At 40.8% G+C, this 22881-nt stretch overlaps 1 long non-coding RNA gene across 1 annotated transcript; it reads right to left on the reverse strand.

Moving 5' to 3' along the window:
- Nucleotides 1–1040: 1040 nt before the first annotated feature.
- Nucleotides 1041–21794, reverse strand: LOC129209421 (uncharacterized). Its single transcript, XR_008578073.1, has 5 exons — nucleotides 21695–21794; nucleotides 11569–11788; nucleotides 7889–7960; nucleotides 7304–7395; nucleotides 1041–1295 (listed from the first exon to the last, which is right to left on the reverse strand). It is a non-coding gene; the product is annotated as an uncharacterized LOC129209421 (long non-coding RNA).
- Nucleotides 21795–22881: the final 1087 nt, after the last annotated feature.

Here is a 22881-nt window from a genome sequence, read left to right on the forward strand (position 1 = left end):
GGAGGAACCTTCAGGTTTAGTTCTGCTGTAATTTAAACTGCTACTATCTCAGTGTAACACATCTGATTTCAGCAAAGTTCCTCATATTTAGCACCATCTTTTATAGCCAAGAAAATTAAAAATGAAAATAGAGCCTAGAAACAATGAATTAACGCTAGCCAGATAAGCACATGCAATCTACTTTGTGTAACACAAGAATTAAATACTGCTGATCTTTGCAAGTAGCAATGACAACTTAAATACAGTGCCTTGGGGCCTGCAATAACCTGGAGGCTAATTAACTGCAGAGAGGGCTTTTTATATTACATTTTGTATTAAATAAATTCAGCACAAATCCATAGAGACCAATAAGCAGTTTTAGGCAGTCTAGCTAAATTTTACCCCAAAAGTGATCAAGCTACCTAGGATTCTGGCTTGCGAAATATCTGATTAATACATTGTCCTCCAATAATGCAGGTGCTTAAGAGGAAAATGAGAGCAAATAAGAGATGGAGATAGAGGAAGTCTTCTGTCAGTATGATTTTCATGATTTTGTATCTTTCTTTGGACATAGTACTAATAGAAATATATTTTACCTCAAGGTTTTGTAATACTGCCCTAAAATACATCATCATTTTAAAACCAGAAGCTGAGGTGATCAGGTGAGTAAGAAAGCAAAAGAAAGCAGGCATAGCACTCTATATCTTAATTTCAAGGCTTACCCAAGTATCCCATTATCTTATAATCTCTCAGTGAAACCCGAAGACACATACTAGCAGTATGCAAGCAAAATGCTGCAAGGCCAAGTGCTGAGCACAGTAGGGATATCAACAAGGAATCTCTGTGGGGGAAATAAAATACTGCTTGGTTCATAAAAGGTCTGATCACAGTCCACAACTGGGGTGCATACAGATCAGTATCCAACAAATATAGCTGTCACCCAAAAAAGTCTATGCCTTGGCTGATAAAGGTGATGAAATGACATATAGGAAAGTCTCTGTAATCCTCCTATTGCAATGCCACAGGAAAAAGAACATATTTCAACAGGTTTCTTTTTTAATCAAATAACACACTGTGAACAAGCAACACACTAGGTATTAAGCATATCTTTTTAATGCAAAATATTTCTGTATAGTTCTTAAAATATTATAATTCTGGTGTGATGATTCAGCTGACGGCATTCAGCCTTCCCAGGACAAGTCTAATGGGTTCTTTGTTGCTGTTCTCTGGAGATGGGAAATTGCTTGGTAACTCTTACAGTACTGCAGGGCATCTGACTTCTTCTTCAGCAGGAATCTGAAGTCTCTGTAACTGAACTGGATACAAAAGCATTATTCTTCACTTGCAAGATGATGTGCCTTTTCCTTATGTATACAAAACGCAACAATATTTAAGTAAGTTTGGGGTTATATCTGTTTGGTTTTTTCTTTAAAAAGAGTTCTTTAAGAAATTGTTAAAAGATCCTTTACCTGGGCTCCTGCTGCTCATTGTTAGAATGACCAATTTGTTTTTCTTGGACAGCACCTTCCCCGTGGCCTGCTTGTGACCACATAGCAACCAGAAAATGGCACAGCTTCTCGTGGAGGTGAATGATAAAGAGCAAATGCAAGTGCAAACCTTGTAACTCCACAGTGGAAGCTTTTTTCTGTGTTTTAGTGGAGAATAGAGGGTCTGTCATAACATCTCCCTGTTCTTTGAGAGCTAAAAAATTTGGAAAGTAAGGCATGATGGCATCAACTAAGCCACCGAAAAATGCACACTTAGAGTAAATAATCTCTGTTCTGGTCACAAAGAAATATTCCATTTTTCTTTGTAGATGTCTTTGTCTTGTTCTCATTCTCTCCCTCATACACCCAAGAAGACCAGAAGTAGAAACAAGGCAGAAACCATGTCTAATACTTAGCTGAAAAATAAGACATCGCTCATTTTTTATTTCCAAACTAGCAGGTTTGTGAATCAGAACCAGTGAGCTAAGTTTGAATTTATTATAGTGGACTCTCCCTTCTTTATGAACACTTCCAATGCAGTTATAATACATTGAACATAATAAGGAGGGGAAGCAAGTGGAATCTGGCCTGAACCTCGTTAGACCGTTCAGGCTGAAGAAGCAGTTTCCCAGGAATTCTCTCCATTAAAAAAGTAAAACCCCTTAAAAGAAAATCTGTCTCCTTCCAAAAGAGATGCCAGGTATGTCAACAATACCTGGTGTAGTCAGTGATGTCTTGAGAGAGCTGAAATATAAGTAGGAACTCCTCAAGCACACTTGCATAATCTGTACTAAACAGAGCAGGATGAGGCAAAAAGAAACACCACCAATGTTGCTTTACCCCATACTTCTTAGGTATCCTTACCCCAAATTCAAATGAAAAGGAGTAGAAACTGGTGGATTTCACAAAATTACAATCAATAAAATAAGCCTGTCTCTCCTATAGAATGTCTCTGTTGGAAAAATGAGACTTAGCCACCAATATGAAGTCAATTCTCATTTATGACCTTCAACAAGTAATAACTGCTGAAACTTATGCAGGGAGTAGATCAGTGAAACCTTGTATCTCCTCAAGTTATGACCTCGCTAATAAACAACTTGACAACCTGCATCAGGATAGCTTCATCCACAAATTAACACACAAGCTGTTTACCATCAGATAACCTCAGCTGTTCCCAAATGGAGGCAAGCTGGTTTCACAGGATCTCATAGGATTTCTTAGATATTATTGCTAAGGGAAAGTTGTCATGTTTTGATTTCCATACAGTCAGAATAGAATAGCAAAGTAGCAGAAAAGTAGCAACGTTTTTATTCATGGGCAAAGGTTTGGCCCTAATATGCAGCTGCCCTATTTAACCTTCTCAGTCTCAGAGTTAGATAAATCCATTATTCCCTGGAATTCCTGTGTTATGAAACCTCCTGTTGCGCTGTTTGTCTTGACAGTGTGGTCATCATGAAGTCTCGCCGCTGACAGCATCCTACATGCCACCACTGGCAAGGTGTTAGTCAAGCCCACCGTACAAAACTCAACAGACAAAACCATGATTCCAATGTATTTTTTAAAAGAAGAGCTGAATCTGATAAATAAATGAATGGTTTTCGAAACAAAGAGGAATGAGTTTCTACTGTAGTCAAGAACCTTCATTAATGAGATCCAGACAGATTTACATTTTTAAAAAGCACAAGATTTTGGGGTTTTGCCATATAAAGCATCAACTACTGTATAAATTACATTTGTAAGACCTATTGGCTCCAACCAAAGGGTATTTAAGAGTCTGTCTGACTGTCTGAGTTATGAAAGGACCAGGTAAGAGGAAGTGGAAAAAAGGACAAGCTATAGAATATCCATTAGTAAGATGACTAATATTACTAAAAATCTGAGTTCCCATTTCTTTGGCTTCTTTCATGGAGATTTAAAGATAATTGTAGCAAAGGTTCAGGGAGAAAAGCTAAAAGAGGGACAAAGCCTGCAAAGGGAGGTCATATTTACAAATGCTCAATATTCCTTCAGGTTTATTGTAAATTATTTATGAGGTGCTTTTTAATATTAAAGTTCTTCATGAGTTCATTGGAGAGATGGTCAAGATTAGTAGTGAACTAATTGTCATAGAAAAAATTTATTGCTAGCAGTCTCCAAAAATCTAGCAGTTTGGCTTCTGAGGGTAAAAATGAGGTAATGTAGCAAAAAGTCCTGTCTATGAGGAAATATATACACTCTTTAGATCACGGACAAATAAGATTAATATGTTATATGCTCCGCTGTGCTGAAAGGGATATCTTGCCTGGTTAAAAAAATATATTTAAAAACAGTCTAATTTCCTTGTTTTTTCCTATGTTTTACATTTTTTTATATAAATGTTTCCTAGTGCAATAATATAACTCCTCCCTGTCACAAAGCTTGCATTTGCCTCAGCTTCAGTAACAAAAATAAATTAGTTAAATTCACTTTTGTTTAAAGCCAATTTCTCTTTCACAGTTCCATTCAGCAGCAGATTATATTAACACTGAACTCAGAGCTGGAAGTGAGGACAGTGAGGACAAAATCAAATAGATTCTTTTCCTCTAATTGATAGAAATATTTCTATTGCTTTTCCATAAAATCTTGGTAAATTTTGTCCTTGAATTGATCTGACAAATTGTTTTAAACTGAACTTGTAGAAAAATGGAAGATTTTTCAGGATAATGTTTCATTTTGATACATTTTCTCACCGTTTTGCTGGTTTGAACAAATATACATTGATCTTTTAATCATCATCTAAGGCAGTTAATAATGAACTCATAAGCAAGGCAGAAGGATTTGTGTAAAGCAAGAACCTTCAGTTGCTGGTGGCCGCACCTTCCCCTCAGGCTTTGAAGAACTTTTACAACAAATTTCAGCCCAAAATCCAGTCCCAAAGCAAATACCAAAAGGTTTAATTAATTGCTTGGGTTTGGTTTGTATGTGTGTTATTTTTAAGCTAGTTATTTTTCAGCTGGTCACAAATATCAGTGCCTTTATTCATGTTTTGAGCATCAGGAATTCAGCAGAAATTAAAACTCTATATATCCAGTCTGAATTTTTTTGTATTTTTCATTCATTATTTCAGACTCAAAAGGCTTAAATAGCCTTAGGAAAGCTCAAGGGCTCCAACTTTCTTCTGTGATTCACTCAGTTTGGACATCAGAGAGCACCAAGTCAAGAGATTCAAATAGAAAATTCTACTGGATAACCCGTTATAAGTAAGACTTCCCAGGAACATATTGGAGGATAGTCTATTGTAGGCTGGGGCAAGCAGGAGGGACTTCAGCACAAGGAAAAATGAATCACTAAAAATGCATTGTGTGGAGGTGCATACTTATGTGAAGAGAACCTCCCAAATTTTCCACGTTAGTTTAAAATTATCTATAAATGCCAATGAAATTATCTGTAAATGCCAATAAACTGCAGGCAATCTACAGTTACTAATTTTTACCCTATTTCTTGCTGTTAAAAAAAAAGAAAAAGGAAAGAAGGAGCTATACAGTCTTCTCTGGTGGCCTATAGCACTGTAGGAGACATTTTTCTATAGACGTAAGATGTCTTTCATTAATAATTATTTCAGTTTTAACAGAACAAGTTACTTTTCAAAAGAAAAGATTACATTGGTAACCTCATGCTAGAGCTTTTGTGTTTCATCTTTAATGTGAAACAGTCGTGCTGTGACACAACCCCAGCTGCACCCAGGTTAAGACTTGCTCACAAACACAGTTCTCTTCTGCTTGGTTCATGCATGTTTTCAGAGCAGTTCTGGCTAATGTCACCGCTTTTTGCAGTCAGGACTGTCTTTTTTGGTTACTCAGAGGAGAATTTCATCCCCAAAGTCCCACACTGATGTTCTCTGTAACACCACAGCTGTCATGCCATTACCTCAGCTTCCAGGATGGCAGCTACTGATGCAAGGAGGCAGCAATTACTTCACTCCCTCAGAGTGACCAGGAGAATCAGAAGGTCTGCTTGAATATATTACCTTATGGCAAATTCAGAGAATCTGAATCTCTCTCATGTTCATGAGATCTAACTACTTCCCCATAACTGTAGCAACCTCTTTAGCATTTGGAGAAAATTAAACTAAATACATCTTGCCAACAGCAAATACTCAAAGGGCAACTTTTATTTTAATTACTGTAGACAGAGAAAAAGGAGTTCTTTAAGGAAGTCTGTCAACTAAGAGCTATATATAACTCTTGAGGAATTCCTTAGTGATTTTCCTGGTTAAACAGATTTCCTTAAGAATACATTCATTTGCTGCACAGGGTGGAATTATTGTGAAATCAAATACTTATTTTTCAAAAGTCTGATCTGACTTGTAATGCTAACACAGCAGATAGATAGTAAACACACACATCCATTGCACAATTTAGGTTTGTCGTATTGATCTTAAAAAAATGACTAGGCATTACAGAGCCAATGTTTGTATCTATTGAGAAAAGGGCCAGAATGAAGTGTTAACCGTTGGAGTTAAAGCTCTTTCTCTCATTGATTTCAGTAAGCATTTTTCCAGATCCAAAGCCTTTCTATTAAGTTCAGTGCTCTTTCAGTCAGGGCTGTGATATCCATTGAAGCCAAAGAACAGCAATGCTTCTCTGATCTTTTTTGAGACTCTGGTTTCAGTTCAATAACCCAGCGGACCGTTCTCTGAATTAGCATTGCAGAGAGGGTACTACTAAGCTGCGAGCTATCTGAGAGGTACTCCAGAACAAGGAAAGCAACAGACCATGCAAGCTCCATGCAGTCCTAATTTTGTGCTATTATGAAGGAAAGCATCTTTTCAACCTTCTCTTTCCAGACTTGGATGAATTTATTTCTTTCTTAGCAGTTAAAGCAGTTAAGTGAATGGTATGTAACACCTAATCTAAAGCACATTTATCTCTCCTTCAGCACCCACAAAACTTTTACTAGTTTCTTTTTATGGTTACTGAATACCCACATTATCTGAAGTTAGAATTTACTGTGCTGGGCGTTAAACCCTAACTAAAACCTTAAAAATAGGCTTCATAATAAAAATATTTATTAATCTGGAACCTATGCCAACTCTTAAACTCCCACTAAATTATTCCTATTGTCTCCCAAGAAGAATATCATGAATGTATGTCAGCCACAGAAATATATTTGATTGATACACTTATATTCAAATAACAGTGTTTGACTATCTTCTATTTCTTACTACTATGGCTCTATTTTAAATACATGTGTATGTCTGCAAAGCAATTCAGCTTCTGAAACAGAGAAAAATAAATTCACTAATTTCTACAGCTGTAAAAAGAGTATTGGAATATGGAAAATCTCGATAGCTCCTTCATTCAATCACTTAATGAAAACAGCTCAGGATTAAAGAAATCCAGGGAAAGAGAAAAGATTAACCTAGAAAACGCAAACAGGCAAGTTAAGTGAATAAAGCTGGGCTTGACGATTGCTTCCCACTTCAATGGAGTCCTGCAAGGACCGGGCCATGGTGCCATAGTGCTCACACGTGCGACAGGGGTGGGCACAGTTTCCCTACGTGCACCTCAGCTCGTGTGACATTAATCAGGGCCGCAATGCAATTGTTAGAGGAGGAGGAATACGCAGTCCTTGGCACAGAACCGCATTTTCTCTCTGGTTTCATGCAGTTAACGCACGGAGCGCGGGAGTCGGGGAGATGCCATGGCACTGTAATGGAAATAAATGACTTTGCAGACCCAACGGAGGGAGGTGGGAGCGAAAAAGCATCCTCACTCCCAGCCCCAGCAGCTGTATAAATCTGTCCCTGCCAGGCAAGCTCCGGGAGGTGCTCAGCGCCCACCACCTCCCCAGGAGTCAGTGAGAGTTCAGGTGCTTACTATGTCATCAGGCTTGACCTTCAGATGCGACACCGCCAGGACGTTTGTTTTCCCACAGCAGTGATTGCTTCAGTCAATTATTATTGCCCATCCTAGAGTGCAAACACATAAGGACTTGATTTACAGTGCAAAATATACATCCTGAATTTACTTCCTCTTTTGTTTCTGGACTGTCGTAGCATCTCCAGCTTAAAGAGATGACAGCAAATTACTTCATAGGTAAATATATCTATGTATAGGGAAGGATAAATATCAGTCATTCAGGTCATCCTGAGATGAATGTTCCGTATAGCTTTGGATGTGTTGTGTCGGACGTGACAATATATTTAAAGTTTTTTGCTTTAAAAGCGGTATTTTTTTCTGCTCCTCCCTGAAAAAAAAAATCATTAGCAAATTTGTTGATTTGGCAATCTAACCATTAAATCCAGTTTAACACAGATTTAAGATTGTACATTTGTTCTTTAAGCAATGTTTAGGTATTACCAATATACTGAAAGATAGATGAGGCAGCCTCATGGTAATACAGCTTTTAACCTTTCCTCTCCTCTACCATGACGGGGGAGAATTACAGTAAATGATGGTTACCTTGTCTGCAGGATGGACAATTGATTTGACCTCACTGCATCTGATGCTCTAATGGACTTCGTGGCTGAATCCCTGGAGATATAAAATATGTCCAAGTGAATTGGGGCAGGTTAAAGAACAGAGCCGCTTTTCATGGCTGGCTCAAGCTATAGTAGATCTCCCGGTTGTTCTGAGAAGAAGATTAAAAATGATCAATATCCAAATCATTAAAAAAAAGTGGTGGCTTCTGTAAATCTACCTTAGCTATTTTTTTTTCCTGCTGAACTCTGGGGGGGTGTCTATGTTGATGACATGAGTTTCTATAACAAATGTTTGCTTCTGTTTACACTCTTGTAACATGTTCCCTTTTATATTAAGAATCAGACAGTCGGATGGCATGAATCAGCATTGCTTTCCTGAAGTCATGCTTGTTTACGCCATGAGGTATCTGGCCTTAGGTTTCTTTAATATAGATAAAATAACAATACTATAATATTTCCTGGAGCAGAAAATAAAATCAAGGACAGATTTCAGAGAATGATGACAACTATGATAACTGAATGACCTTACAGCTCTGCTAGCCACGGTACGTAAGACAAAAGTAAAGGTCTACTTTAGTGAGGGGAAAACAAAAAGATTTTCCTAGGCTGCTGTGAGCCCTTCATTTGGCAAAGTGTAATCCAACATCTTGTTTATCCTTGCCTACCCTCTCACAAATACGTCCATGCTCTTTTCCCACCAACACACAACTGAGGTCATGGTGAGAACAGGCCTCCTGTACGTGAATTTGTAACGTCCCACAACTTGGAGACCTTCCTCTCTACACATAGCAGTAATGGGCCTGGCGACTTCAATGGGATTATGTACATACATTTACTTAATTTCCTGTAAAACCCAAGCCCTAAGATGGCTGTACAACTGTTCCATAGGTGGCACACGCATATTAGATGATTATTCAGTAAACTTGACATCTACGGGAGCCCAAATCTTTAAGCTGCAAAGTCTGACACTGTTTGAACCTCACATTTCCATTTATTTAATGACAGAAATAAAAGCTAATCCCAAAGTCTGTATTTGAAGATGCATACACATTTTCCTAGTTTTGAGAAGTATCGGGATATAGGAATTGGACTGACGTAGCTGAACTCCATTAGATTAATTGACTGAATATGAAGAATCTTCTATTATTAAGAAAGAGGTCCTCAAGAATCAGGACATTTCCAGATAAAATTATGGTTTGCATCTACATAAATGCCGTGTAAACAAATTAAAGGAAATGTCCAACAAATTGAAAAAGTTTGGTGTGTTTTTTTTTTTTATCCAGTTGTTTGTTGAACAATATTTATCTTTTGTCTTACACACACAGTTGGTTTAAAAATATGGATGTGTACCAAGGGCCTCTGAAAGGAATGTTTATTTACCCTAATGTCCTGTTCCCACATGTAGAAAAATGAAGGCATTTCACAAGCCCTTTGCCCGAGTCTCTGGGATTGTCTATACTCCACAGCTAGGGCTGAGCTGAATGCCTAGCATCCACGGGTGGAAGCAGGAACAACTGCTGACCCTCCGATCCAGCTATTCTTGTATCTGGAAACATTGTCAGGTGCTGCAAGCATCAAGCCCTCTGAAAGGCCAAAGTTGAGCACTACATTATTGGAGAAGATGACACCTTATTCTTATTCTTCAACAATTCTAACAACTTCGAGTCCCTCGCTGTCCCTTTATGAACACAGATGTCATTTTGATGGGGGGACAGCCAAAATGACAAGAAGGTGACCTATCAGTGAACTCAGGAGCAGGTGAGGCCTGACAGCTTCTAATTTGAAACTGGTGTCAGTCCTGAGGAATGGCTGGTATAATCACATTTGTAAGTGATATCCTATAAACTCTGCAAACATTCACAGTGCGCCTGTTATGAGTAATACAAAATTAACAATTCGTGTTTATGACACGAGACACCAAGTGAATCAAATAGGTTTCAGTAATTGGATCAGCTCCGTCTGTCTTCCAGCGCAGAACATCAAACCCCTTCAGTCAAAGCCAAATGAGTGTGTGCTTATGTTACAATGGGCATTGTATTTATTTTGAAGACAAACTTTGGTATCTAGGCATAAAACGAAGACCTAAGAACTAACTTCTAGTTGAAATTATTCCTTTTAAAATTTCTCTCACTCAAGCCCAGCCCTTGAGACATTGGTGATTTTAAGTTGGAGTTTTGGACCTAACAAATCACATACTGTATCTCAAATTTTCTGAATAACTGAAGGGAAGGCTCTGTGTAAATCTTCTCTCTCAGACACATAAATTACCAGCTGCATGAATAGTGCCATTAAGACATGCAGACAAGTGCAAGGGGTGGGGACAGGGCAGGATGCCCAAAAGAGGTGGAGTCACAGAAGAAACAAGACATTTGCTCACTGACTAATTTATCCTTAATCTGCCTTCACTGTAGCTGAGCAAGAATAAAGACCATGACTTAGCCTGTCAGGCTCCCTCACTTCTCTAGCATCAGGGCATTTTTTTCCTGCAAACTAGGCCTTTTCTTCCTGTTTCTCTGTTGCTTTACCTGTTTTTTTTTAATTAGGAAAAGTCAAAATTGCAGTATGTGAAGCTAAGATTTGAATTAAAATCAGGTTCAAATACAAACTTAGGCTAAACTGCATTTCTGAATTGAAGACAGCAAAAAATCTCACAATCTCTTCCACAGAAATTTCAGTCCAAATTGGCAGAAATCCTGACCATTAGTTCCTTTCCTGATGAACGTGCTGCCAAGCTTGGCACATATGTTAGAAGAAACTTCCTTTCCACAGACTTGCACAGTTAAAGAACCAGAAAAATGGATCCATTGCAATTGTTACAGTGGAATTTAGTTAGTGGTGCTAGATAAACTTAAGTCCAAAAACCAATTAGTGAGTGGAGCTTGCTGAGCCAGTTAGTACATTTTCACATATACAACCCACTTAAGCTACCAGGCCATTGTAGTTCTGCTCTGTGGTAGGAAAATAACACTTATTCCCATTTTCCAAGAGAGAGCAATGTCCCACAGAGCTTCAGTAATGTCATCAAGGCCAGGCACAGCACGAAAGCTGCAAGCCAAGCACAGACATCCTTTGCACTCTGGCCCAGCTACTTCCCCTGCTGCTTAGCTCAGGTGTCTAGCCATGAACGCCACCTAATTACCAGAAGAGAGGTACAACTGCAGTCATTTTGGGAGAGTGTCAGCCTTAATCCCACCAGCAAGACCACCTTGCAAAACTCACATTAACTGTGGGTGCATCAGAAAAACATAGGAGCACTTCTGTGTTGCTGCTACCTGAATCTCAAGAGCTTGTCCTGAGCAGCTTTAAAACTCACTAGAAATAGCCCATCATACCTCTGAAAATCAAATGGCCAGCTCTAATCTTAGCAATCCTTGTCCATCACCCAAAAATCTCATCTCTGAGCATCAGCCTTGAATCCTGAGACAGGCGCTACAAACTCTGCACACTGCCAATGATGTAGTCACCTCCAGACATGTAATACAACAGCTCGCCTTAAATCTGAAGGTACAGCACAATTGTTTGGCATTTGGATAGGGCACATAAAAACTTTATAAAAATGATATCTGTTCAGAGCTTTTCTAGAACCCAGGGAAATATGTTTTAGTTTTCCTCCTACTTACACAGTTATAATTCAACATATGGTTTAAATAGAGAGCCTACCTCTGTGGAACAAAGCCCAGCACAACAGCACACGGTCCTGCTGCTTCAAGTTAACACAGAAGCATGGCTGCTGGGCAATGCGCACCGTCTCGCTGAGGTCACAGCGAGTTAGGCAGGGCATAACATTACAGTTAAAGGAGGACCTTGAGTTGGGCTGCTGGAGGCAGCGCTGGTTGATCCATAGGATTCTTCTGAAGCTCTATTCTGGTATGGTGCTGTTCTGTCAACAGATAAATCAGTTAGTTAGTTACATTTTTGATTGTCAGCTGTAAATGTACATTATCTTTTGATTTCCTAGTAAATCAAGTTCATGTATGTATACATCCTCTACAGTGTTCACTAGAGTAACACTGAGCTCTGGCATAAGCCTAGAGCAGCATAACTTAAAATTATTGCTAAAAACTGATCTTAGCTTCCCCTGGTGCCCACTGAGCCACCCACAGAGTCCAGCAGATGAACTACCACAAGTAGGAGCCCAGGAGGTGCCCCTGCCCCTTGTGCTCTGGAGGCCAAAGGAAAACTGCTACCATTTAGTTCAGCCCATTGCCGCAAGAGCTGAGGTTGAACATGCCGTGCTGGCTGTGAGGCAGTGATGACAGGTAGCTGTGTGCCCAGCAATACCAAGCTGCTCCTCTCAGTACTGCTCCCTCCTGTGTGAGAGCTGCTGTTGACAGACACTGCAGCACAGGGCAGAGACAGCCGCTGCTTGCTGCCCTAAGCTAAAGCTTTCTGCCACACCACAGGCCACTGGAGTGGCATGGTAAGGCATTCTCCATCTCTCCATAGGCTCACCTGCTGCCTCCAGCAGTTTAGGATGAGGATTTTCCCCCCCCCCCCAAACTAGGCAGCATTTCTGTAGAATAACTTCTGAAGGTTTTTCACAATAACAAAAAAACCAAGGAGGGGGGGGACCTAGGATCCCTTCTGAAAGGTAGAAAGTAGACGAATGGGACAAAAAGCTTTGTCGAGCAGTTCAGAGTAGACCCTTATCCTGAGACTATTCCCCATATGCAGAAAGGAGTAACAGAACACATCTGTTTTCATGATGTAGCTGATGGTATTTTGAGCACTCAGGTCCTACATTTCCCCTCGACCTCACATCACCACTTTCTAATACAATTACTTTTGGGGCATCCTTGGTTCCCACTAGCTTTAGTTTTGAAGTTAGACAAAATTAGTCCTTTCAGGGCAATCATGGAACTGCCAGAAACACACAGTGGCGCATCTTAAAGCAGGAGAGATGTCGAAGGGAAAAACGAGACTCTAACTAGACCGCCCAATTCTTAATTTTATTCATCTCCATTACATTGGGGTGGTAAGAAAGAAGTCTTCATCATAAAAAAAAAGAGTTGAGGCATTTGGGTTTGCCTCCGTGCTGAACAGTGAGCAACATCACCCTTAGGTTCATTGCATGGGAGATACCTGTGCACAAGTCTCCCCCCGACCAGCTTGAATTGAGGGTTTCAGAGTGACTGGTCCCTAGCTCATCCAGCTGCTATAACTCCTGGCTTACGGGTGTTTTCTCCCCGACTTACTGAATTTTTAATTAGCTCTACAAACTGGATTGACACTAGCAAGATATACTGAGTCCATGAACCAACCATTGGGAAACTAGTCTGCAAAGCAGGTTCAAATCCTTGCCCTGCTCGATTCTCTCTCAGGCTCAGTGACATTTCACAACTCACTGCTCTTTGCTGACTACAGGGCTGCCACATGCAAGTGCCCTAATCACTAAAGAATTCTTTTTTTTTTAATGTATATATACAAAAAGCCTACCCTGTTTAGGAAACTTTCCCCTCAAAACCAATACATTTACAAGATAAGTTTAACTTTTGGTGACTCAGTGTTTTCTTTAAAAAAAAAAACACAAAAAAACAAAAAACAAACCTATGTTTCAGATAAAAACCTCTAATCAACTTGAACTGAAATGGCATGGTTTCCCCTGCCCTCAGCAACGTGTGCACAGCCCCAGGGAAAGCTGCAACACCGATGCAGTGACCCAGTGAAAATCCTGGAAGACAGCATTAAAGACCTCCATTAAGTAGCATTTACATATATTGCTAAGGTGAATTACAAAACTCCCCAGCAGTATTTGCAATGTGATGGCTTAGGAAAGCCATCTGGGAATTGTACCTCAGACACAAGATGTTATGCCAGTAACAGAAGTAGTAGCTGCATCTTACCCCTGGAGCCCGTCTTCTCATCTTAAAGCCCCAGGAACCAGAGGTGCAGAGGCGGAGGGGGATGCTGTGGCACACAGCCTTTCCCATTTCCTCTCATTGGTACAAGTCTGCAGAATGACGACATGGATTTATTCGAAGGAGACAGTGTGGAAGCAGACTTGGACATATGTGACAGAGCTGGAGGTATCTCATTGTGATTAATGAGTAGTGAAACAAATATTTATGTTGCGCATGTCTAATGAATAGGAATTAGTCATATTCCTGGTTCTTGGGCAGCTATTTATGCTCCTTATCTGATATTTTAAAGGAAACTGCACTGACTATTTTCTAGTCCAAAGAGGGATGGGTGGGTAAAACAAGAACTGACTTATGCCTTTGACTAAACATTAGGAAACTAGTTTCCAAGTTTGGAAGTGTCTGGATGTATTTTTCCATATTTTTTTCTTTCTTTGAATTTTCCTGACTTCAGTCGGGAGGTGAAATGCCAGAAATACCCAGAGACACCCTATCTAACCAGCCAACTCCCCCACGGGCATTGCAGCCCAACGGGTGTTTTTCCAAACCACCCCTGAACTCTGAACCTTCAAATCATTTGCAGATCTCTCCCACTCGGAGACAAAACCACATCCCTGCATGACTTTTGAAAGCAGGAGTGTGATGGAGAGCCTGGCTCAGCAGAGCTCCTGTGCATAGTCCAGCTGCTCCATCAATGCGGCTGGAGCCACTGTGAAGGCTGCCACGGTCTCAGCTGCCTTCCAGAGCTGGGAACGGAGGAGTTGTGGATGCAATCACTGCGTCAGACTCTGCTTGTGCCGGATGCTGTTAATGTCTGTGGGGCTAAGCACAAGCTGGGCACCCATTAGCTCTGTAACAACCCGAAGGAAACCTTCACCTCTTCTGCTCAGGCTGGAGCCTGAAAGGAGCTTAACAAGCCAAAGGCAACTGGGAGATCCTAAATTTCCAGTTACAAGCATTGTCTAGTCTGACAGTATTTTTTGTAAGAAACTAAAGCCTTCTGTCCCTGGTGATAAGCTGGGTTTTATTATGAAATATAACAGTTGTATTGTACATGACTGTTCTGTACTACGCAATTTACAGAGTTACTCTGGTGACTGCTGTCATTGACAGGGTGCCCTTTGCAACAGGACTTGTATCACATCAAAATTTTCATGATTCTAAGAAAGAGGAAAAAGAAATATTTCCATGGTTGCAATTTCCTGTTAGGTAACTATTATCAAAGTGTGTACAAGATTGCATGTCAAAACATTTTTATTGTTAGCTGAGGGGAATTATATTGACTGACAGCAGCAGTTTACCAACTGAGATGCACTGTAGTTTGTTATTTTACTTGTTTTTCCATAGATCAGCTCTGTATTTTAGGAGCTATCATTCTGAAGTAATAAAGCCTGTCTAGAAATGCGTATTCCCTTCCTCCTACTTTCAGTATCTTTATCAATTTGGTACAAGTGAGTAATAAAAGAGATTAAAAAATAATGCTTTAATTTTGTCTTGTTCTATGGTGTCAGAGGATCATGGCCACTTAATAACACCACTAATGTGACTAAAGAAAATACAATTAAAATGAAAATGAGCAACAATTTGGGGGGGGTGGGGGGGTGTTGTAACTTAGGACCCAATTCTGTTTCTCTAATTATGCAGTTAATTAAGATACTCCAGAGGACTTCATGGAAAGCAAATGGAGTTTTACATCAAATTGAGATATTAAAGGGAAAACTAATTGATAGAACAGAAAAGAGACAGCATATAGCAGTGGGTTTTTCAGTAAAAAGTCACTCTTAAAAGCCAGCTGGCATTACTTGTGTGCATTACTTATGCCATATTCTAAACCGTCTTCCCTCACCCACGTATAAACAAATACACCGCACACGGTGTGTGGCCCTGCTCTCAGGTCGGGGGGCCCAGCGCAGCAGCACGGCACGGGCACACCGCTGCACGGCCCGGGCCGGCCGCCGCTGCTCCCCGCTGCTCCCCGCACCCGCCGCTGCTCCCCGCTGCTCCCCGCTGCTCCCCGCACCCGCCGCTGCTCCCCGCTGCTCCCCGCTGCTCCCCGCCGGCGGCGGCCGCTAGGTGGCGGGCGAGGCGGTGTCATGGCAGGCGCGGCCCCCGCCGCCCCCCCGCCGCCGGCAGCCTCCCGGGCTGGGGACGCGCCTTGGGTGCTGCAGCCGCTACCCGGAGTTCGAAGGAATTGTTGCCTTTTTACCGAACCTAGGTTTGCTAGAAAAAAATTAACTCCCCCTTCTCCCCACTGCCTCGAAGTCCTACTGCTCGACTTTCAGAGGCTATAAACAGTAATGCAGCCTGTTCCTTGGACCTTTTGCTCCACTAGCAAAGGAAAACCATGCCCTCAGAATTCACTCTTTGTTTATTATCTTCATTTGAACATATTACCTGCTATCAGACAATCATCCTGAAAAAAATCCCAAAATCTTTAGACAAACCTTTGCCGCCCATGTGTACGGCTACTTACCAAAGAGTCTTTCATTTCACCATATTCAGAAGCGGGAGCCTATGAAATCCACTGCAGTAGGCTGTGATGACATCTCCAGCCACACTTAGGGTTTCCATGTTTATTTTACCTCTATTCTTTATTTTAATCCTGAGAAACTATATTTTCAATGTTTTTGCAGCAAAAAGACCACAACTGTAAAACAGCATATTTGAAAGCTACAGAAATGTTTAGGACAGGAATCTTCTACTGAGATTGATGTGTTTGTCAGTTTGTTAGTGTCTGCAATGTTTTATCAAGGAAGTGATGCTAACTACGCTGCCGACATCGCATTAATGTTTCTTGCTTCCTGTCTGTTCACATTACTAACCTAAGTAGCTGTGTCATACTTGTGTGCCAAAGTCACAAAAACTGACTCAAATGCCTCAGAGATGCTGAGGTAGTTGAGTCCATCTGAATTTGTGTTTCTGCAGCACTCAGCTCTGGTGGGACTCCCACATTTCTGAACAAATGCATGGGTTTCACTCAATATCTCCTACATCCGACATGTTCTTAATGTTCTTCTAGATTATGTCTCAGCTGCCATACAGAATAAACTATAACAGCCTAATTTTGGATCTAATTGGGCCAGAATGACTTAAGAGTAACTTCACAGAGGTCTTTGGCTTCTGTCTTTGTCTCAGACACCACAAAAAGCAGTGCCAGTGCTCAGTGTCAAGAGGCACTGGAAGTAAAAGCAGTTTGGGATTGCAGTTAAACCTGGATTCACAATATCAGGGCAATTGACAGCATTATAAAATCTAGCAGAGAAAGCAGACAGATATAAAGGAAAGCAAAAAGGAAAAGAAAGGAAGATAAGGAGAAAAAAAATTATTCAGGAGTAATATACAGGGGACTTATAAGGTACTGATCTTCCTTTTTGAGCCTATTCATGTGTGTGCACAAGTGCATGCATGCGTGTTACCCCAGCACATGACCATAGTAGCTGCTGCTGGAGAAAAAATAAGAAAAGGAAACGTGGAAAGGAGATGGTGAGTGGAAAAGGAAAGTGATCTAGAATAAGGAAGACTGTTATTTTTTTATTTGCCTTTGAAGACTGATGGACTTGCGTAAACTTGCATGGCTTCCTCGTGATTGTTTTGAAAATGAGTGCAAAGATTCACTCCTGGGTAGAGCTATTTCAAAGCAGTAAAACAGTTGGCTCTTTAAAACATTTTTGAACAGTAACACTGAAAAACTCTTAATGGTAGCAGCACGAAAAAGGCAGCATTAATGAATTCAGTCCTTGCTGGTAAAATACTGCCGTGCTTTTGAAGTAAAAATTTCAAACTGTTTTTGTTTGTTTGCTAGGAGTTCAGCTCCCTTTTTCACTTTCTTTTAATTGAATGGGATTTTGGTTCTGCCTGTCATTTTGAAGTAGACTGGAGAAGAGGGAAAGGCCCCTGTGAGACATGAATTTAACAACCAAATGCTGTCCCTGAGAAACCGGAGTGGTTCCTCTGTGCTGGGGGCACCAGTGCAGAAGAGGTGGGCTGTACGCTGCTCACAGGCTCGGTGTTGCCCAGGTCCCATTTGGGCTTCAAAGGCCATTTGCAACATTTTTTAAAATGTTCTAAAATTTTAGGGATGTGAAAGTCTGTCCAGATGCATCATGAGGAGCTCTGGGTGGTAAAGCTTTCAGCTGTCCCTTATTTCATTTCGATTCCTAAGGAAAAGCTAGCACCTAGTTTAAATCTTGCATCAGTGCCCAGCTGTCAAGTTCTGGTTTACCTCCTAAGTTCTGTTCAGGTTTTTCCTTAGAAAAACTGAAACAAAATCCTGTACTTTGAGTACTGTCAACACACATGAAGTTTCAGTTTGAAGCCAATTAAAATCATTAAGATCAATTCAACATTAGTTTGGCTCTGCCTGAGTTGCCAGGATGCCTTTGATGTCAAGAAGTTGTTTGGGGTTTGGGTTGTTTTGGTTGATGGTGGTTTCTTTGGTAAAAAGGCTGCGTCCAAGACCCACTATGCAGCAGTACAAAGGTCACCCTGCTTGCTCCCAAAGGCAAACCCTAGAGAAACAGGTCACTCAGAAATCACTTATCTGCACATCCAGCATATTGTTTCCTTATCAGGAGATATCGGTTTTGGAAGAACTTGATTTCCAAGTATGAAGCAGTTCCACAGACCACTTGGGCTTGACCTTCAAATACCTTAGATAGATACAAGCCTTGAAAATGACCTGGGAACTTGTGGAAAAAGAAAGATACCCAGGGGGTATGTTCTTGACTGTGTTGCTGAGTCAATGAATTGCAGTGCTCTAAATCAGCTGAAGCTTTACTTAACCATGAATAGGTTTTCTTAATGTAGGAAAAGAGAATAATAGTACTAAGGCTGACAGTCTGTGAATGTATATATTAAATATATGCATTCCCCTATATGACAGGAAAGGAAAAGGAGTCCAGAGATGGAAGAGCAATTTTGTATTCCAGCGTCTGTTATCTGGGAAGAGCAAGGAGCCGAGGAGACATACACCGGAGCAGACCCATGGTTTCTGCAGTGTTGCTCAGAGTCCCAGCACTATGGTGGGCCCAGTGCCACACAGACATCCCAGTGCACCCCAAGAGGCTGCCAGGAACCTGGCAGGGGAAACAGCTGGAGCAGCTAGAAAGCCCACCCGGCTCTCATCAGCAGCATTTTCAGTATCGCAAACACTTGCCTGCCTGAACTTGCATCATTGATGGTTCAATGTAACGTGCCCAGAAACAAGGAGAGGCTTTGCCAGACCTTCCCAGTAGCACAGGAGTGCAATATGGATCTGGGACAAGTGTAATTTTTGTCTTAACTACAGTTGATCCCAACACTATGCAGGAAAACACCCTTAATGAGAGACAGGGACAATAAAATCTGTGGCTTTGATTAGGCATTGACATTTGGGTATTTGGGGCAAAATGCTTCACAAAAGCAAAGGCACTAATTTATCCTTTCCTACATCTTTATATTTTCATTTCAAAATATGGCTTTTTCATAAACTCATTACAAATCTCATTACTCATTACAAATCTGAACAGTTATTGGGGCTCATCTATCATACACATGTTTGCAGATCACACTGTGCTGTGTGATCTGCTTTCACAGCATTTCAAATGTGCAGCTGCAAATGAGAATGTAGGAGGGGTCAGCATCAAGGGGTTTGCATTTAGTGTCGCCTACTGGAATCCCAAAACTAAAAATGAGCCAGAGGAAAACAGCAGTGCTCTGCTTTGCATTCACTTAGGGCCAATGAGCAATTCCAAGGGTCCAGGTCTGATTTCACAATTCTGCACATGCACCCCTGCAAATCTTTTTAAACTCTGCAGCAATAAATGTGTAGGCATCTGAGGGTTAGATTCAGATCTGAAATTAATATTTACGTCTATCAATTAGGAGTAGACAAACGCTCTATGGTCACTATCCTGACAAAAACAGAACGTTATCTGTGGATTTGAAAAATTGTGTTTGAAGAGAACAATCACAAGATCTGTAAGTATATTTAAGTTCCTCTAACTCCCACTGATTTCAGTACAAGCACTTAAATTGAAGTTAAATATGTAAATACTTGTCCCTGTTGTATTAGGTCAGAGACTGAATTTTGTTCTTGTTAAGATTATTGCTACTGTGACATGAAACTGTATGACATGAAACTGTGTGACATAAAGTAAATGAATATAGCAAGAAAGTAAAAATATCCATGAAAAATACGTTCACATACCTGCTCTATCTTCCTAGCCTTTTCTTTCTTTCTTTCTTTGCTTAGTTGTTGTGCTTCTTCCTATGATCTGTTTTGGTCACTCTCAACAGGAAAACCTCATTACAGTAGGTTTTCTTCAAACTGATGCCAGCAAATTTAATTTCAGGCAGAAATTGACCCTTGTTAGAACTGGCTAATTCTTGCAGCTTTTCCGATTTTAGCGCCAGACACTAATATAAGGGAAATATTTAACACACTTAGTAAAATTGACTTAGTAGTAAGAACACAAATTTGAGACCAACACAGTGAACTTATGTAAAGCCTACAGCAACTTCATGATCATGAGTATTTACACAGCTAACTAATCCAGAGAGTTTTCATCAGCCAGCCAGGCACAGAAACAGGTCACCCAGCTGCTGTGGCTGGTTCGCTCGGGGTTTAGCTTGTGAACTTTGAATACTTGCCACGACATTCCTGTAATCACTTCAGCAATAATTTCTTGGACAAACTGTTCATGAGATGATAGCCTCAAACCACAAAAGAAGCTTCAATTTTTGGTCAGAAAGCACTCTCTTTCTTTTTTTTTTTTTTTTTTTTTTTTGTTTTCCTAAGGGCTAAGTGCTCTGTGCAAGTTCTTGACTATGAATAGCTCACCCTGCCTTCTACCCAATGGGCTGGGGCAAGTGCTGCAAGCCAGCCCCATGTAACCATCCCCACACAGCTCTGCCACTCACCCGCTGACCCCAGGCACTCCCTGCTATTCCATCAATGTTGTAGTACTGTTATCCCAGCCCTACTCATGTATTAGGCAACTTCATCTTTTTTTTTTTTTCCTGCCACAGATATATTCTCTCTTATTTAGGTGGAGAATAGCAGATGCATGTTTATGTGAACATAACTGTCTGTATCATTTCTGAATACCACAGTACCTCTCGGGGTCATACTTATGCTGGTTTGTCAAAATTTGACAAAAATCTCTCCCTTGGCGTCATTTCACTGACTGACTGATCCTTAAGTTTGTTTCCTTTTGTGAGTACAACATAAACTTGGGTAAAATTGAGCCACTGTATTCAGGGGAGTCAAATCAGAATGGGCGTAATCCAGCATCGATCCACTCAGAGGTGGGCAGGTTAGACTGTGTGATGCCAGTTTCTGTACACCCCACATAACGTGTCCATCTGCACAGAAATCACCCAAATTGTTCAGAGCTGCTGGTGCCAGCTTTATCTTGGGATCCAGCTGAGAAGCCTGGATTTAGCTCCTCTTAGGAACTGGATCCAAACTTGCATTTTATATCAAAGCATGTCACCCATAACACTTCTGCCATTCATGCAAGTCTTGCAAATTTCTATTTGCCTGGAACAAATAAATATAATCTTATTGGTATTAAAAAACCCACACATACCCCAAAAAACCTCCCAAAACCCAAACCAAAACAAAAAAACCCTAGAGTCCTGTTTCACCTTCATTGGAAAAGCTGATCTTATGACTGGGCTTGTAAATGTTCTTGATCATTTTGCAACGTTGCAGTGTAGAATATGGGGCTTAGAATTCCAGTCACAGGGTCCACCAGTGATTTAATATTTAACAATGAAATTGAATTTGTCAGTCACATCTATTGTAAGTTTACGCAGCCATATTTCCCCCATCTATGTGAAGTGGACAGATACTGTATTAACAGCTCGACAAGTCTCCAGGTATTTTTAATCCCATTCCTCCCACTCTGTTCTTCTATCAGGCAATCAGTTTAGGTCAGGCTCACCTCACTGGCCCAGCACAGCCGTTTGCATTTAGAGACAGAAAATCTGAATCTTCGCACTGCTGACCTTATTGTTTTACAGACTATTGATTGCAAGTCATCAGGTTTCAGCAGTTCAAAGGGATCAACCTCTGGAAAAGAAAAGCAGAAAGAAGGAATGAACCCATACACAGGACGAGGGGACTATTGCAACTGAACTGACAAACAGCATTAAGCTGAGTTTGTGTAATGTGGATAAATAGAAATGATGTTCTTTAATCTCTTCTATGCAGCATCAGAACACAGCCAGCCAGTTCACAGCACACCAGTGTGCCCACATGGCCTGCAGAGAAGGAAGTGCTGGTGAGGACCACAGCAAGGGCTGGGCAAGACAAGGGCTTTGGTCTAGACAGAGCAAGAAGCACCACCTAAACCAGAGACATGGTAGGGTGAGTAACGTGGTTGTTAATGAGCCCACCAGCCCTGTTCAGGCTGCTCCAGGGAGGGAAAATGGTGACAGCAGATGGCAGTGCCCAGGTGAGGGCTGGGGGTTGCCGACAGCTTCCCAGCACTGTTTGCCTGCTGAAGGGCAGTGGGGATAGGAACGGCAATGGGAACAGCTAAAGCAGAGGACCTGAGTGCCCTGGAGGTACAGTGAGGCCACCTCTGACAGACTCTGTCTGAATCCCCCAGACCTAAATGCCCCTAAGTGCCCGTCACTTCACTCCAGCTCTGGTACAGGACAGAGGGAGCTGTTCTAAATGTTTAAAACAAAGACGGAAGAATAACATGTTTGGCTGGAGGAAGGACTTTGCAAAATTTCATAAACTCATCATGGTGATTTATTTAAATACTAGGTTTCAAAAGCTGCATAACAAGCAATAGATGCAGATAATTTTTATGCATCTCACCGGCACTACCAACAAGACCCATTTTTCTCACATTCAATCACAATATTGAATATATGTTTCCTCCCTTGAGATACTGGTAGCCAAGATTGTCAAAAGGGAATTTTTTTTTTTTAATTCCTCAAACTGAGAATATTTAAGACAACTTCAAGATTTTTTGTCTACATTTTGGTTTTCTAAGTCTCCTTTCATAAATATATTTAAGGCAATCCATGCAAGACAAATAAACCCACTTGTTTCCCAGACATATGCACCTACTGCAATGAACTCACACTGTGTATTGCTCAATATAGTAGTCAATAT

Source organism: Grus americana, chromosome 8 (genome assembly GCF_028858705.1).
Source record: "Grus americana isolate bGruAme1 chromosome 8, bGruAme1.mat, whole genome shotgun sequence".
Taxonomy (NCBI): Eukaryota; Metazoa; Chordata; class Aves; order Gruiformes; family Gruidae; genus Grus; species Grus americana.